Source organism: Lissotriton helveticus, chromosome 4_1 (genome assembly GCF_964261635.1).
Source record: "Lissotriton helveticus chromosome 4_1, aLisHel1.1, whole genome shotgun sequence".
NCBI classification, from domain to species: Eukaryota; Metazoa; Chordata; class Amphibia; order Caudata; family Salamandridae; genus Lissotriton; species Lissotriton helveticus.
In genome coordinates, this window is record NC_136063.1 from 970,199,058 (window position 1) to 970,213,515 (window position 14,458).

General features: G+C 32.8%; 8 non-coding genes across 8 annotated transcripts; all 8 read left to right on the plus strand.

Annotated features, from left to right (window-relative positions):
• Positions 1 to 967: 967 nt before the first annotated feature.
• On the plus strand, positions 968 to 1,041 carry TRNAI-AAU (transfer RNA isoleucine (anticodon AAU)). The gene has a single exon. It is a non-coding gene; the product is annotated as a tRNA-Ile (tRNA).
• Positions 1,042 to 1,828: 787 nt separating this feature from the next.
• TRNAI-AAU (transfer RNA isoleucine (anticodon AAU)) lies at positions 1,829 to 1,902 on the plus strand. Its single transcript has one exon. It is a non-coding gene; the product is annotated as a tRNA-Ile (tRNA).
• A 1,443-nt stretch (positions 1,903 to 3,345) lies between these two features.
• On the plus strand, positions 3,346 to 3,419 carry TRNAF-AAA (transfer RNA phenylalanine (anticodon AAA)). The gene has a single exon. It is a non-coding gene; the product is annotated as a tRNA-Phe (tRNA).
• Positions 3,420 to 7,030: 3,611 nt separating this feature from the next.
• On the plus strand, positions 7,031 to 7,104 carry TRNAI-AAU (transfer RNA isoleucine (anticodon AAU)). Its single transcript has one exon. It is a non-coding gene; the product is annotated as a tRNA-Ile (tRNA).
• Positions 7,105 to 7,891: 787 nt separating this feature from the next.
• On the plus strand, positions 7,892 to 7,965 carry TRNAT-AGU (transfer RNA threonine (anticodon AGU)). The gene has a single exon. It is a non-coding gene; the product is annotated as a tRNA-Thr (tRNA).
• A 1,444-nt stretch (positions 7,966 to 9,409) lies between these two features.
• Positions 9,410 to 9,483, plus strand: TRNAF-AAA (transfer RNA phenylalanine (anticodon AAA)). The gene has a single exon. It is a non-coding gene; the product is annotated as a tRNA-Phe (tRNA).
• A 3,611-nt stretch (positions 9,484 to 13,094) lies between these two features.
• Positions 13,095 to 13,168, plus strand: TRNAI-AAU (transfer RNA isoleucine (anticodon AAU)). The gene has a single exon. It is a non-coding gene; the product is annotated as a tRNA-Ile (tRNA).
• A 787-nt stretch (positions 13,169 to 13,955) lies between these two features.
• On the plus strand, positions 13,956 to 14,029 carry TRNAT-AGU (transfer RNA threonine (anticodon AGU)). The gene has a single exon. It is a non-coding gene; the product is annotated as a tRNA-Thr (tRNA).
• The last annotated feature ends 429 nt before the right edge of the window (positions 14,030 to 14,458 follow it).

Sequence of the window (14,458 nt, forward strand, 5' to 3'; positions counted from 1 at the left end):
CTGTATCATGTTTACCTCTATATTTCCTTTGCGCAGAAGCTGATAGAATGATTAGATGAATCAATTGAATATAGGTGATGAATATTTATTTATTGCTAAACCACGTGGAAAAAACGTTAGTGGTTCAAAATTCTAACACTAAGTGTGGAAATCTCTTTTGTATTGCAATTTTTTTGAAGTCATATTAGTTTCTTCATGTTGATAATATGAAAGTTAATTCATATTAAACAGCTGAAATTAAGCTTTCCAAATCTCCCGGTTGAACTATCATTAGCACTGCTTCGTGTGCTGGTCCTCCAGAAGATGTGCAAATTGGCCTTTTAGCTCAGATGGTTAGAGCGTGGTGCTAATAACGCCAAGGTCACAGGTTCAATCCCTGTACAGGCCAAGTTTAATTGTTTGAAAAAAGATTAATTTTTCTAGTGTCTCATTTTGGACTGTTTATCTCCTTGAATCACACGCTGCTTGAAGGATTGGATGGAATCAGTAGCATTTCATCATCTGCTAATTCTTCAAAAGTATTCTATATATTTAGTGAGCCTATTAGTTTAGTCTGTTAGAGCATGAAGTTAAAAACGCAAAGGACATAATTTCAATCAGTCTCCAAGCCAATACTTGATTCTCCTTTAATGTTGAAAATAGATGTATTTTCTCTGTATCATGTTTACCTCTATATTTCCTTTGCGCAGAAGCTGATAGAATGATTAGATGAATCAATTGAATATAGGTGATGAATATTTATTTATTGCTAAACCACGTGGAAAAAACGTTACTGGTTCAAAATTCTAACACTAAGTATGGAAATCTCTTTTGTATTGCAATTTTTTTGAAGTCATATTAGTTTCTTCATGTTGATAATATGAAAGTTAATTCATATTAAACAGCTGAAATTAAGCTTTCCAAATCTCCCGGTTGAACTATCATTAGCACTGCTTCCTGTGCTGGTCCTCCAGAAGATGTGCAAATTGGCCTGTTAGCTCAGTTGGTTAGAGCGTGGTGCTAATAACGCCAAGGTCACAGGTTCGATCCCTGTACAGGCCAAGTTTAATTCTTTGAAAAAAGATGAATATTTCTTGCGTCTCATTTTGGACTGTTTATCTCCTTGGATCAAACGCTGCTTGAAGGATTGGATGAATACATTTGATATATTTATAGAATTAATTACTATTCTTAAAGCGCCTGGAATATCTATTAATTGTACTAAGTTCTAACGCCAAGTAACTAAATCTTTTATTTATTGCAATTTATTGAGATCATTTTTGTTTAGTCTTGTTGATAATATATAAAGATACTATGAATGTAAACAGCTGAATATAAGCTTTCCAACTATCCCGGATTAACAATCAGTAGGACTTCATCATCTGCTTCATCTTCAATAGTATGCTATATATTTAGTGACTCTATTAGTTTAGTCTGTTAGAGCATGAAGTTAAAAACGCCAAGGACATACTTTCAATCAGTCTCCAAGCCAATACTTGATGCTCCTTTAATGTTGAAAATAGATGTATTTTCTACTGTATCATGTTTATCTCTATATTTCCTTTGAGGAGAAGCTGATAAAATGATTAGATGAATCAATTCAATATAGGTGATGAATATTTATTTATTGCTAAACCACCTGGAAAAAACGTTAGTGGTTCAAAATTCTAACACTAAGTATGGAAATCTCTTTTGTATTGCAATTTTTTTGAAGTCATATTAGTTTCTTCATGTTGATAATATGAAAGTTAATTCATATTAAACAGCTGAAATTAAGCTTTCCAAATCTCCCGGTTGAACTATCATTAGCACTGCTTCCTGTGCTGGTCCTCCAGAAGATGTGCAAATTGGCCTGTTAGCTCAGTTGGTTAGAGCGTGGTGCTAATAACGCCAAGGTCACAGGTTCGATCCCTGTACAGGCCAAGTTTAATTCTTTGAAAAAAGATGAATATTTCTTGTGTCTCATTTTGGACTGTTTATCTCCTTGGATCAAACGCTGCTTGAAGGATTGGATGAATACATTTGATATATTTATAGAATTAATTACTATTCTTAAAGCGCCTGGAATATCTATTAATTGTACTAAGTTCTAACGCCAAGTAACTAAATCTTTTATTTATTGCAATTTATTGAGATCATTTTTCTTTAGTCTTGTTGATAATATATAAAGATACTATGAATGTAAACAGCTGAATATAAGCTTTCCAACTATCCCGGATTAACAATCAGTAGGACTTCATCATCTGCTTCATCTTCAATAGTATGCTATATATTTAGTGACTCTATTAGTTTAGTCTGTTAGAGCATGAAGTTAAAAACGCCAAGGACATACTTTCAATCAGTCTCCAAGCCAATACTTGATGCTCCTTTAATGTTGAAAATAGATGTATTTTCTACTGTATCATGTTTATCTCTATATTTCCTTTGAGGAGAAGCTGATAAAATGATTAGATGAATCAATTCAATATAGGTGATGAATATTTATTTATTGCTTAACCACATAAAAAAACGTTAATGGTTCTAAGTTCTAACACTAAGTATGAAAATCTCTTTTGTATTGTATTTTTTTTTAAGTCATATTAGTTTCTTCATGTTGATAATATATAACAATAACTTCATGGTAAACTGCTGAAATTAAGTTTTCCAAATCTCCTGGGTTAACTATCATTTGCCCTTCTTCATTTGCTGGACCTCCAGGTAGTTGTGCAAAATGTCCTGTTAGCTCAGATGGTTAGAGTGTGGTGCTAATAACGCCAAGGTCACAGGTTTGATCCCTGTACAGGCCAAGTTCAATTGTTTGAACAAAGATGATTTTTTCTTGTGTCTCATTTTGGACTGTTAATCTTCTTGAATCACACGCTGCTTGAAGGATTGGATGGAATCAGTAGCATTTCATCATCTGCTAATTCTTCAAAAGTATTCTATATATTTAGTGAGCCTATTAGTTTAGTCTGTTAGAGCATGAAGTTAAAAACGCAAAGGACATAATTTCAATCAGTCTCCTAGCCAATATTTGAAGCTCCTTTAATGTTGAAAATAGATGTATTTTCTTCTGTATCATGTTTACATCCATATTTCCTTTGCGCAGAAGCTGATAGAATGATTAGATGAATCAATTGAATATAGGTAATGAATATTTATTTATTGCTAAACCACGTGGAAAAAACGTTACTGGTTCAAAATTCTAACACTAAGTATGGAAATCTCTTTTGTATTGCAATTTTTTTGAAGTCATATTAGTTTCTTCATGTTGATAATATGAAAGTTAATTCATATTAAACAGCTGAAATTAAGCTTTCCAAATCTCCCGGTTGAACTATCATTAGCACTGCTTGGTGTGCTGGTCCTCCAGACGATGTGCAAATTGGCCTTTTAGCTCAGTTGGTTAGAGCGTGGTGCTAAAAACGCCAAGGTCACAGGTTCGATCCCTGTACAGGCCAAGTTTAATTCTTTGAAAAAAGATTAATTTTTCTTGTGTCTCATTTTGGACTGTTTATCTCCTTGGATCAAACGCTGCTTGAAGGACTGGATGAATACATTTAATATAATTATAGAATTAATTACTATTCTTAAAGCGCCTGGAATATCTATTAATGATTCTAAGTTCTAACGCCAAGTAACTAAATCTCTTATTTATAGCAATTTATTGATATCATTTTTGTTTAGTCTTGTTGATAATATATAAAGATACTATGAATGTAAACAGCTGAATATAAGCTTTCCAACTATCCCGGATTAACAATCAGTAGGACTTCATCATCTGCTTCATCTTCAATAGTATGCTATATATTTAGTGACTCTATTAGTTTAGTCTGTTAGAGCATGAAGTTAAAAACGACAAGGACATACTTTCAATCAGTCTCCAAACCAATACTTGATGCTCCTTTAATGTTGAAAATAGATGTATTTTCTACTGTATCATGTTTATCTCTATATTTCCTTTGAGGAGAAGCTGATAAAATGATTAGATGAATCAATTCAATATAGGTGATGAATATTTATTTATTGCTTAACCACATGAAAAAAACGTTAATGGTTCTAAGTTCTAACACTAAGTATGAAAATCTCTTTTGTATTGTATTTTTTTAAGTCATATTAGTTTCTTCATGTTGATAATATATAACAATAACTTCATGGTAAACTGCTGAAATTAAGTTTTCCAAATCTCCTGGGTTAACTATTATTTGCCCTTCTTCATTTGCTGGACATCCAGGTAGTTGTGCAAAATGGCCTGTTAGCTCAGATGGTTTGAGCGTGGTGCTAATAACGCCAAGGTCACAGGTTCGATCCCTGTACAGGCCAAGTTCAATTGTTTGAACAAAGATGAATTTTTCTTGTGTCTCATTTTGGACTGTTAATCTTCTTGAATCACACGCTGCTTGAAGGATTGGATGGAATCAGTAGCATTTCATCATCTGCTAATTCTTCAAAAGTATTCTATATATTTAGTGAGCCTATTAGTTTAGTCTGTTAGAGCATGAAGTTAAAAACGCAAAGGACATAATTTCAATCAGTCTCCAAGCCAATACTTGATGCTCCTTTAATGTTGAAAATAGATGTATTTTCTTCTGTATCATGTTTACCTCCATATTTCCTTTGCGCAGAAGCTGATAGAATGATTAGATGAATCAATTGAATATAGGTGATGAATATTTATTTATTGCTAAACCACGTGGAAAAAACGTTAGTGGTTCAAAATTCTAACACTAAGTATGGAAATCCCTTTTGTATTGCAATTTTTTTGAAGTCATATTAGTTTCTTCATGTTGATAATATGAAAGTTAATTCATATTAAACAGCTGAAATTAAGCTTTCCAAATCTTCCGGTTGAACTATCATTAGCACTGCTTCCTGTGCTGGTCCTCCAGAAGATGTGCAAATTGGCCTTTTAGCTCAGTTGGTTAGAGCGTGGTGCTAATAACGCCAAGGTCACAGATTCGATCCCTGTACAGGCCAAATTTAATTCTTTGAAAAAGATTAATTTTTCTTGTGTCTCATTTTGGACTGTTTATCTCCTTGGATCAAACGCTGCTTGAAGGACTGGATGAATACATTTGATATAATTATAGAATTAATTACTATTCTTAAAGCGCCTGGAATATCTATTAATGGTTCTAAGTTCTAACGCCAAGTAACTAAATCTCTTATTTATAGCAATTTATTGAGATCATTTTTGTTTAGTCTTGTTGATAATATATAAAGATACTATGAATGTAAATAGCTGAATATAAGCTTTCCAACTATCCCGGATTAACAATCAGTAGTACTTCATCATCTGCTTCATCTTCAATAGTATGCTATATATTTAGTGACTCTATTAGTTTAGTCTGTTAGAGCATGAAGTTAAAAATGACAAGGACATACTTTCAATCAGTCTCCAAGCCAATACTTGATGCTCCTTTAATGTTGAAAATAGATGTATTTTCTACTGTATCATGTTTATCTCTATATTTCCTTTGAGGAGAAGCTGATAAAATGATTAGATGAATCAATTCAATATAGGTGATGAATATTTATTTATTTCTTAACCACATGGAAAAAACGTTAATGGTTCTAAGTTCTAACACTAAGTATGAAAATCTCTTTTGTATTGTAATTTTTTTTAAGTCATATTAGTTTCTTCATGTTGATAATATATAACAATAACTTCATGGTAAACTGCTGAAATTAAGCTTTCCAAATCTCCTGGGTTAACTATCATTTGCCCTTCTTCATTTGCTGGACCTCCAGGTAGTGGTGCAAAATGACCTGTTAGCTCAGATGGTTAGAGCATGGTGCTAATAACGCCAAGGTCACAGGTTCGATCCCTGTATAGGCCAAGTTCAATTGTTTGAACAAAGATGAATTTTTCTTGTGTCTCATTTTGGACTGTTAATCTTCTTGAATCACACGCTGCTTGAAGGATTGGATGGAATCAGTAGCATTTCATCATCTGCTAATTCTTCAAAAGTATTCTATATATTTAGTGAGCCTATTAGTTTAGTCTGTTAGAGCATGAAGTTAAAAACGCAAAGGACATAATTTCAATCAGTCTCCAAGCCAATACTTGATTCTCCTTTAATGTTGAAAATAGATGTATTTTCTCTGTATCATGTTTACCTCTATATTTCCTTTGCGCAGAAGCTGATAGAATGATTAGATGAATCAATTGAATATAGGTGATGAATATTTATTTATTGCTAAACCACGTGGAAAAAACGTTAGTGGTTCAAAATTCTAACACTAAGTGTGGAAATCTCTTTTGTATTGCAATTTTTTTGAAGTCATATTAGTTTCTTCATGTTGATAATATGAAAGTTAATTCATATTAAACAGCTGAAATTAAGCTTTCCAAATCTCCCGGTTGAACTATCATTAGCACTGCTTCGTGTGCTGGTCCTCCAGAAGATGTGCAAATTGGCCTTTTAGCTCAGATGGTTAGAGCGTGGTGCTAATAACGCCAAGGTCACAGGTTCGATCCCTGTACAGGCCAAGTTAAATTGTTTGAAAAAAGATTAATTTTTCTAGTGTCTCATTTTGGACTGTTTATCTCCTTGAATCACACGCTGCTTGAAGGATTGGATGGAATCAGTAGCATTTCATCATCTGCTAATTCTTTAAAAGTATTCTATATATTTAGTGAGCCTATTAGTTTAGTCTGTTAGAGCATGAAGTTAAAAACGCAAAGGACATAATTTCAATCAGTCTCCAAGCCAATACTTGATTCTCCTTTAATGTTGAAAATAGATGTATTTTCTCTGTATCATGTTTACCTCTATATTTCCTTTGCGCAGAAGCTGATAGAATGATTAGATGAATCAATTGAATATAGGTGATGAATATTTATTTATTGCTAAACCACGTGGAAAAAACGTTACTGGTTCAAAATTCTAACACTAAGTATGGAAATCTCTTTTGTATTGCAATTTTTTTGAAGTCATATTAGTTTCTTCATGTTGATAATATGAAAGTTAATTCATATTAAACAGCTGAAATTAAGCTTTCCAAATCTCCCGGTTGAACTATCATTAGCACTGCTTCCTGTGCTGGTCCTCCAGAATATGTGCAAATTGGCCTGTTAGCTCAGTTGGTTAGAGCGTGGTGCTAATAACGCCAAGGTCACAGGTTCGATCCCTGTACAGGCTGAGTTTAATTCTTTGAAAAAAGATGAATATTTCTTGTGTCTCATTTTGGACTGTTTATCTCCTTGGATCAAACGCTGCTTGAAGGATTGGATGAATACATTTGATATATTTATAGAATTAATTACTATTCTTAAAGCGCCTGGAATATCTATTAATTGTACTAAGTTCTAACGCCAAGTAACTAAATCTTTTATTTATTGCAATTTATTGAGATCATTTTTGTTTAGTCTTGTTGATAATATATAAAGATACTATGAATGTAAACAGCTGAATATAAGCTTTCCAACTATCCCGGATTAACAATCAGTAGGACTTCATCATCTGCTTCATCTTCAATAGTATGCTATATATTTAGTGACTCTATTAGTTTAGTCTGTTAGTGCATGAAGTTAAAAACGCCAAGGACATACTTTCAATCAGTCTCCAAGCCAATACTTGATGCTCCTTTAATGTTGAAAATAGATGTATTTTCTACTGTATCATGTTTATCTCTATATTTCCTTTGAGGAGAAGCTGATAAAATGATTAGATGAATCAATTCAATATAGGTGATGAATATTTATTTATTGCTAAACCACCTGGAAAAAACGTTAGTGGTTCAAAATTCTAACACTAAGTATGGAAATCTCTTTTGTATTGCAATTTTTTTGAAGTCATATTAGTTTCTTCATGTTGATAATATGAAAGTTAATTCATATTAAACAGCTGAAATTAAGCTTTCCAAATCTCCCGGTTGAACTATCATTAGCACTGCTTCCTGTGCTGGTCCTCCAGAAGATGTGCAAATTGGCCTGTTAGCTCAGTTGGTTAGAGCGTGGTGCTAGTAACGCCAAGGTCACAGGTTCGATCCCTGTACAGGCCAAGTTTAATTCTTTGAAAAAAGATGAATATTTCTTGTGTCTCATTTTGGACTGTTTATCTCCTTGGATCAAACGCTGCTTGAAGGATTGGATGAATACATTTGATATATTTATAGAATTAATTACTATTCTTAAAGCGCCTGGAATATCTATTAATTGTACTAAGTTCTAACGCCAAGTAACTAAATCTTTTATTTATTGCAATTTATTGAGATCATTTTTCTTTAGTCTTGTTGATAATATATAAAGATACTATGAATGTAAACAGCTGAATATAAGCTTTCCAACTATCCCGGATTAACAATCAGTAGGACTTCATCATCTGCTTCATCTTCAATAGTATGCTATATATTTAGTGACTCTATTAGTTTAGTCTGTTAGAGCATGAAGTTAAAAACGCCAAGGACATACTTTCAATCAGTCTCCAAGCCAATACTTGATGCTCCTTTAATGTTGAAAATAGATGTATTTTCTACTGTATCATGTTTATCTCTATATTTCCTTTGAGGAGAAGCTGATAAAATGATTAGATGAATCAATTCAATATAGGTGATGAATATTTATTTATTGCTTAACCACATGAAAAAAACGTTAATGGTTCTAAGTTCTAACACTAAGTATGAAAATCTCTTTTGTATTGTATTTTTTTTTAAGTCATATTAGTTTCTTCATGTTGATAATATATAACAATAACTTCATGGTAAACTGCTGAAATTAAGTTTTCCAAATCTCCTGGGTTAACTATCATTTGCCCTTCTTCATTTGCTGGACCTCCAGGTAGTTGTGCAAAATGTCCTGTTTGCTCAGATGGTTAGAGTGTGGTGCTAATAACGCCAAGGTCACAGGTTTGATCCCTGTACAGGCCAAGTTCAATTGTTTGAACAAAGATGATTTTTTCTTGTGTCTCATTTTGGACTGTTAATCTTCTTGAATCACACGCTGCTTGAAGGATTGGATGGAATCAGTAGCATTTCATCATCTGCTAATTCTTCAAAAGTATTCTATATATTTAGTGAGCCTATTAGTTTAGTCTGTTAGAGCATGAAGTTAAAAACGCAAAGGACATAATTTCAATCAGTCTCCTAGCCAATATTTGAAGCTCCTTTAATGTTGAAAATAGATGTATTTTCTTCTGTATCATGTTTACATCCATATTTCCTTTGCGCAGAAGCTGATAGAATGATTAGATGAATCAATTGAATATAGGTAATGAATATTTATTTATTGCTAAACCACGTGGAAAAAACGTTACTGGTTCAAAATTCTAACACTAAGTATGGAAATCTCTTTTGTATTGCAATTTTTTTGAAGTCATATTAGTTTCTTCATGTTGATAATATGAAAGTTAATTCATATTAAACAGCTGAAATTAAGCTTTCCAAATCTCCCGGTTGAACTATCATTAGCACTGCTTGGTGTGCTGGTCCTCCAGACGATGTGCAAATTGGCCTTTTAGCTCAGTTGGTTAGAGCGTGGTGCTAAAAACGCCAAGGTCACAGGTTCGATCCCTGTACAGGCCAAGTTTAATTCTTTGAAAAAAGATTAATTTTTCTTGTGTCTCATTTTGGACTGTTTATCTCCTTGGATCAAACGCTGCTTGAAGGACTGGATGAATACATTTAATATAATTATAGAATTAATTACTATTCTTAAAGCGCCTGGAATATCTATTAATGATTCTAAGTTCTAACGCCAAGTAACTAAATCTCTTATTTATAGCAATTTATTGATATCATTTTTGTTTAGTCTTGTTGATAATATATAAAGATACTATGAATGTAAACAGCTGAATATAAGCTTTCCAACTATCCCGGATTAACAATCAGTAGGACTTCATCATCTGCTTCATCTTCAATAGTATGCTATATATTTAGTGACTCTATTAGTTTAGTCTGTTAGAGCATGAAGTTAAAAACGACAAGGACATACTTTCAATCAGTCTCCAAACCAATACTTGATGCTCCTTTAATGTTGAAAATAGATGTATTTTCTACTGTATCATGTTTATCTCTATATTTCCTTTGAGGAGAAGCTGATAAAATGATTAGATGAATCAATTCAATATAGGTGATGAATATTTATTTATTGCTTAACCACATGAAAAAAACGTTAATGGTTCTAAGTTCTAACACTAAGTATGAAAATCTCTTTTGTATTGTATTTTTTTAAGTCATATTAGTTTCTTCATGTTGATAATATATAACAATAACTTCATGGTAAACTGCTGAAATTAAGTTTTCCAAATCTCCTGGGTTAACTATTATTTGCCCTTCTTCATTTGCTGGACATCCAGGTAGTTGTGCAAAATGGCCTGTTAGCTCAGATGGTTTGAGCGTGGTGCTAATAACGCCAAGGTCACAGGGTCGATCCCTGTACAGGCCAAGTTCAATTGTTTGAACAAAGATGAATTTTTCTTGTGTCTCATTTTGGACTGTTAATCTTCTTGAATCACACGCTGCTTGAAGGATTGGATGGAATCAGTAGCATTTCATCATCTGCTAATTCTTCAAAAGTATTCTATATATTTAGTGAGCCTATTAGTTTAGTCTGTTAGAGCATGAAGTTAAAAACGCAAAGGACATAATTTCAATCAGTCTCCAAGCCAATACTTGATGCTCCTTTAATGTTGAAAATAGATGTATTTTCTTCTGTATCATGTTTACCTCCATATTTCCTTTGCGCAGAAGCTGATAGAATGATTAGATGAATCAATTGAATATAGGTGATGAATATTTATTTATTGCTAAACCACGTGGAAAAAACGTTAGTGGTTCAAAATTCTAACACTAAGTATGGAAATCCCTTTTGTATTGCAATTTTTTTGAAGTCATATTAGTTTCTTCATGTTGATAATATGAAAGTTAATTCATATTAAACAGCTGAAATTAAGCTTTCCAAATCTTCCGGTTGAACTATCATTAGCACTGCTTCCTGTGCTGGTCCTCCAGAAGATGTGCAAATTGGCCTTTTAGCTCAGTTGGTTAGAGCGTGGTGCTAATAACGCCAAGGTCACAGATTCGATCCCTGTACAGGCCAAATTTAATTCTTTGAAAAAGATTAATTTTTCTTGTGTCTCATTTTGGACTGTTTATCTCCTTGGATCAAACGCTGCTTGAAGGACTGGATGAATACATTTGATATAATTATAGAATTAATTACTATTCTTAAAGTGCCTGGAATATCTATTAATGGTTCTAAGTTCTAACGCCAAGTAACTAAATCTCTTATTTATAGCAATTTATTGAGATCATTTTTGTTTAGTCTTGTTGATAATATATAAAGATACTATGAATGTAAATAGCTGAATATAAGCTTTCCAACTATCCCGGATTAACAATCAGTAGTACTTCATCATCTGCTTCATCTTCAATAGTATGCTATATATTTAGTGACTCTATTAGTTTAGTCTGTTAGAGCATGAAGTTAAAAATGACAAGGACATACTTTCAATCAGTCTCCAAGCCAATACTTGATGCTCCTTTAATGTTGAAAATAGATGTATTTTCTACTGTATCATGTTTATCTCTATATTTCCTTTGAGGAGAAGCTGATAAAATGATTAGATGAATCAATTCAATATAGGTGATGAATATTTATTTATTTCTTAACCACATGGAAAAAACGTTAATGGTTCTAAGTTCTAACACTAAGTATGAAAATCTCTTTTGTATTGTAATTTTTTTTAAGTCATATTAGTTTCTTCATGTTGATAATATATAACAATAACTTCATGGTAAACTGCTGAAATTAAGCTTTCCAAATCTCCTGGGTTAACTATCATTTGCCCTTCTTCATTTGCTGGACCTCCAGGTAGTGGTGCAAAATGACCTGTTAGCTCAGATGGTTAGAGCATGGTGCTAATAACGCCAAGGTCACAGGTTCGATCCCTGTATAGGCCAAGTTCAATTGTTTGAACAAAGATGAATTTTTCTTGTGTCTCATTTTGGACTGTTAATCTTCTTGAATCACACGCTGCTTGAAGGATTGGATGGAATCAGTAGCATTTCATCATCTGCTAATTCTTCAAAAGTATTCTATATATTTAGTGAGCCTATTAGTTTAGTCTGTTAGAGCATGAAGTTAAAAACGCAAAGGACATAATTTCAATCAGTCTCCAAGCCAATACTTGATTCTCCTTTAATGTTGAAAATAGATGTATTTTCTCTGTATCATGTTTACCTCTATATTTCCTTTGCGCAGAAGCTGATAGAATGATTAGATGAATCAATTGAATATAGGTGATGAATATTTATTTATTGCTAAACCACGTGGAAAAAACGTTAGTGGTTCAAAATTCTAACACTAAGTGTGGAAATCTCTTTTGTATTGCAATTTTTTTGAAGTCATATTAGTTTCTTCATGTTGATAATATGAAAGTTAATTCATATTAAACAGCTGAAATTAAGCTTTCCAAATCTCCCGGTTGAACTATCATTAGCACTGCTTCGTGTGCTGGTCCTCCAGAAGATGTGCAAATTGGCCTTTTAGCTCAGATGGTTAGAGCGTGGTGCTAATAACGCCAAGGTCACAGGTTCGATCCCTGTACAGGCCAAGTTAAATTGTTTGAAAAAAGATTAATTTTTCTAGTGTCTCATTTTGGACTGTTTATCTCCTTGAATCACACGCTGCTTGAAGGATTGGATGGAATCAGTAGCATTTCATCATCTGCTAATTCTTTAAAAGTATTCTATATATTTAGTGAGCCTATTAGTTTAGTCTGTTAGAGCATGAAGTTAAAAACGCAAAGGACATAATTTCAATCAGTCTCCAAGCCAATACTTGATTCTCCTTTAATGTTGAAAATAGATGTATTTTCTCTGTATCATGTTTACCTCTATATTTCCTTTGCGCAGAAGCTGATAGAATGATTAGATGAATCAATTGAATATAGGTGATGAATATTTATTTATTGCTAAACCACGTGGAAAAAACGTTACTGGTTCAAAATTCTAACACTAAGTATGGAAATCTCTTTTGTATTGCAATTTTTTTGAAGTCATATTAGTTTCTTCATGTTGATAATATGAAAGTTAATTCATATTAAACAGCTGAAATTAAGCTTTCCAAATCTCCCGGTTGAACTATCATTAGCACTGCTTCCTGTGCTGGTCCTCCAGAATATGTGCAAATTGGCCTGTTAGCTCAGTTGGTTAGAGCGTGGTGCTAATAACGCCAAGGTCACAGGTTCGATCCCTGTACAGGCTGAGTTTAATTCTTTGAAAAAAGATGAATATTTCTTGTGTCTCATTTTGGACTGTTTATCTCCTTGGATCAAACGCTGCTTGAAGGATTGGATGAATACATTTGATATATTTATAGAATTAATTACTATTCTTAAAGCGCCTGGAATATCTATTAATTGTACTAAGTTCTAACGCCAAGTAACTAAATCTTTTATTTATTGCAATTTATTGAGATCATTTTTGTTTAGTCTTGTTGATAATATATAAAGATACTATGAATGTAAACAGCTGAATATAAGCTTTCCAACTATCCCGGATTAACAATCAGTAGGACTTCATCATCTGCTTCATCTTCAATAGTATGCTATATATTTAGTGACTCTATTAGTTTAGTCTGTTAGTGCATGAAGTTAAAAACGCCAAGGACATACTTTCAATCAGTCTCCAAGCCAATACTTGATGCTCCTTTAATGTTGAAAATAGATGTATTTTCTACTGTATCATGTTTATCTCTATATTTCCTTTGAGGAGAAGCTGATAAAATGATTAGATGAATCAATTCAATATAGGTGATGAATATTTATTTATTGCTAAACCACCTGGAAAAAACGTTAGTGGTTCAAAATTCTAACACTAAGTATGGAAATCTCTTTTGTATTGCAATTTTTTTGAAGTCATATTAGTTTCTTCATGTTGATAATATGAAAGTTAATTCATATTAAACAGCTGAAATTAAGCTTTCCAAATCTCCCGGTTGAACTATCATTAGCACTGCTTCCTGTGCTGGTCCTCCAGAAGATGTGCAAATTGGCCTGTTAGCTCAGTTGGTTAGAGCGTGGTGCTAGTAACGCCAAGGTCACAGGTTCGATCCCTGTACAGGCCAAGTTTAATTCTTTGAAAAAAGATGAATATTTCTTGTGTCTCATTTTGGACTGTTTATCTCCTTGGATCAAACGCTGCTTGAAGGATTGGATGAATACATTTGATATATTTATAGAATTAATTACTATTCTTAAAGCGCCTGGAATATCTATTAATTGTACTAAGTTCTAACGCCAAGTAACTAAATCTTTTATTTATTGCAATTTATTGAGATCATTTTTCTTTAGTCTTGTTGATAATATATAAAGATACTATGAATGTAAACAGCTGAATATAAGCTTTCCAACTATCCCGGATTAACAATCAGTAGGACTTCATCATCTGCTTCATCTTCAATAGTATGCTATATATTTAGTGACTCTATTAGTTTAGTCTGTTAGAGCATGAAGTTAAAAACGCCAAGGACATACTTTCAATCAGTCTCCAAGCC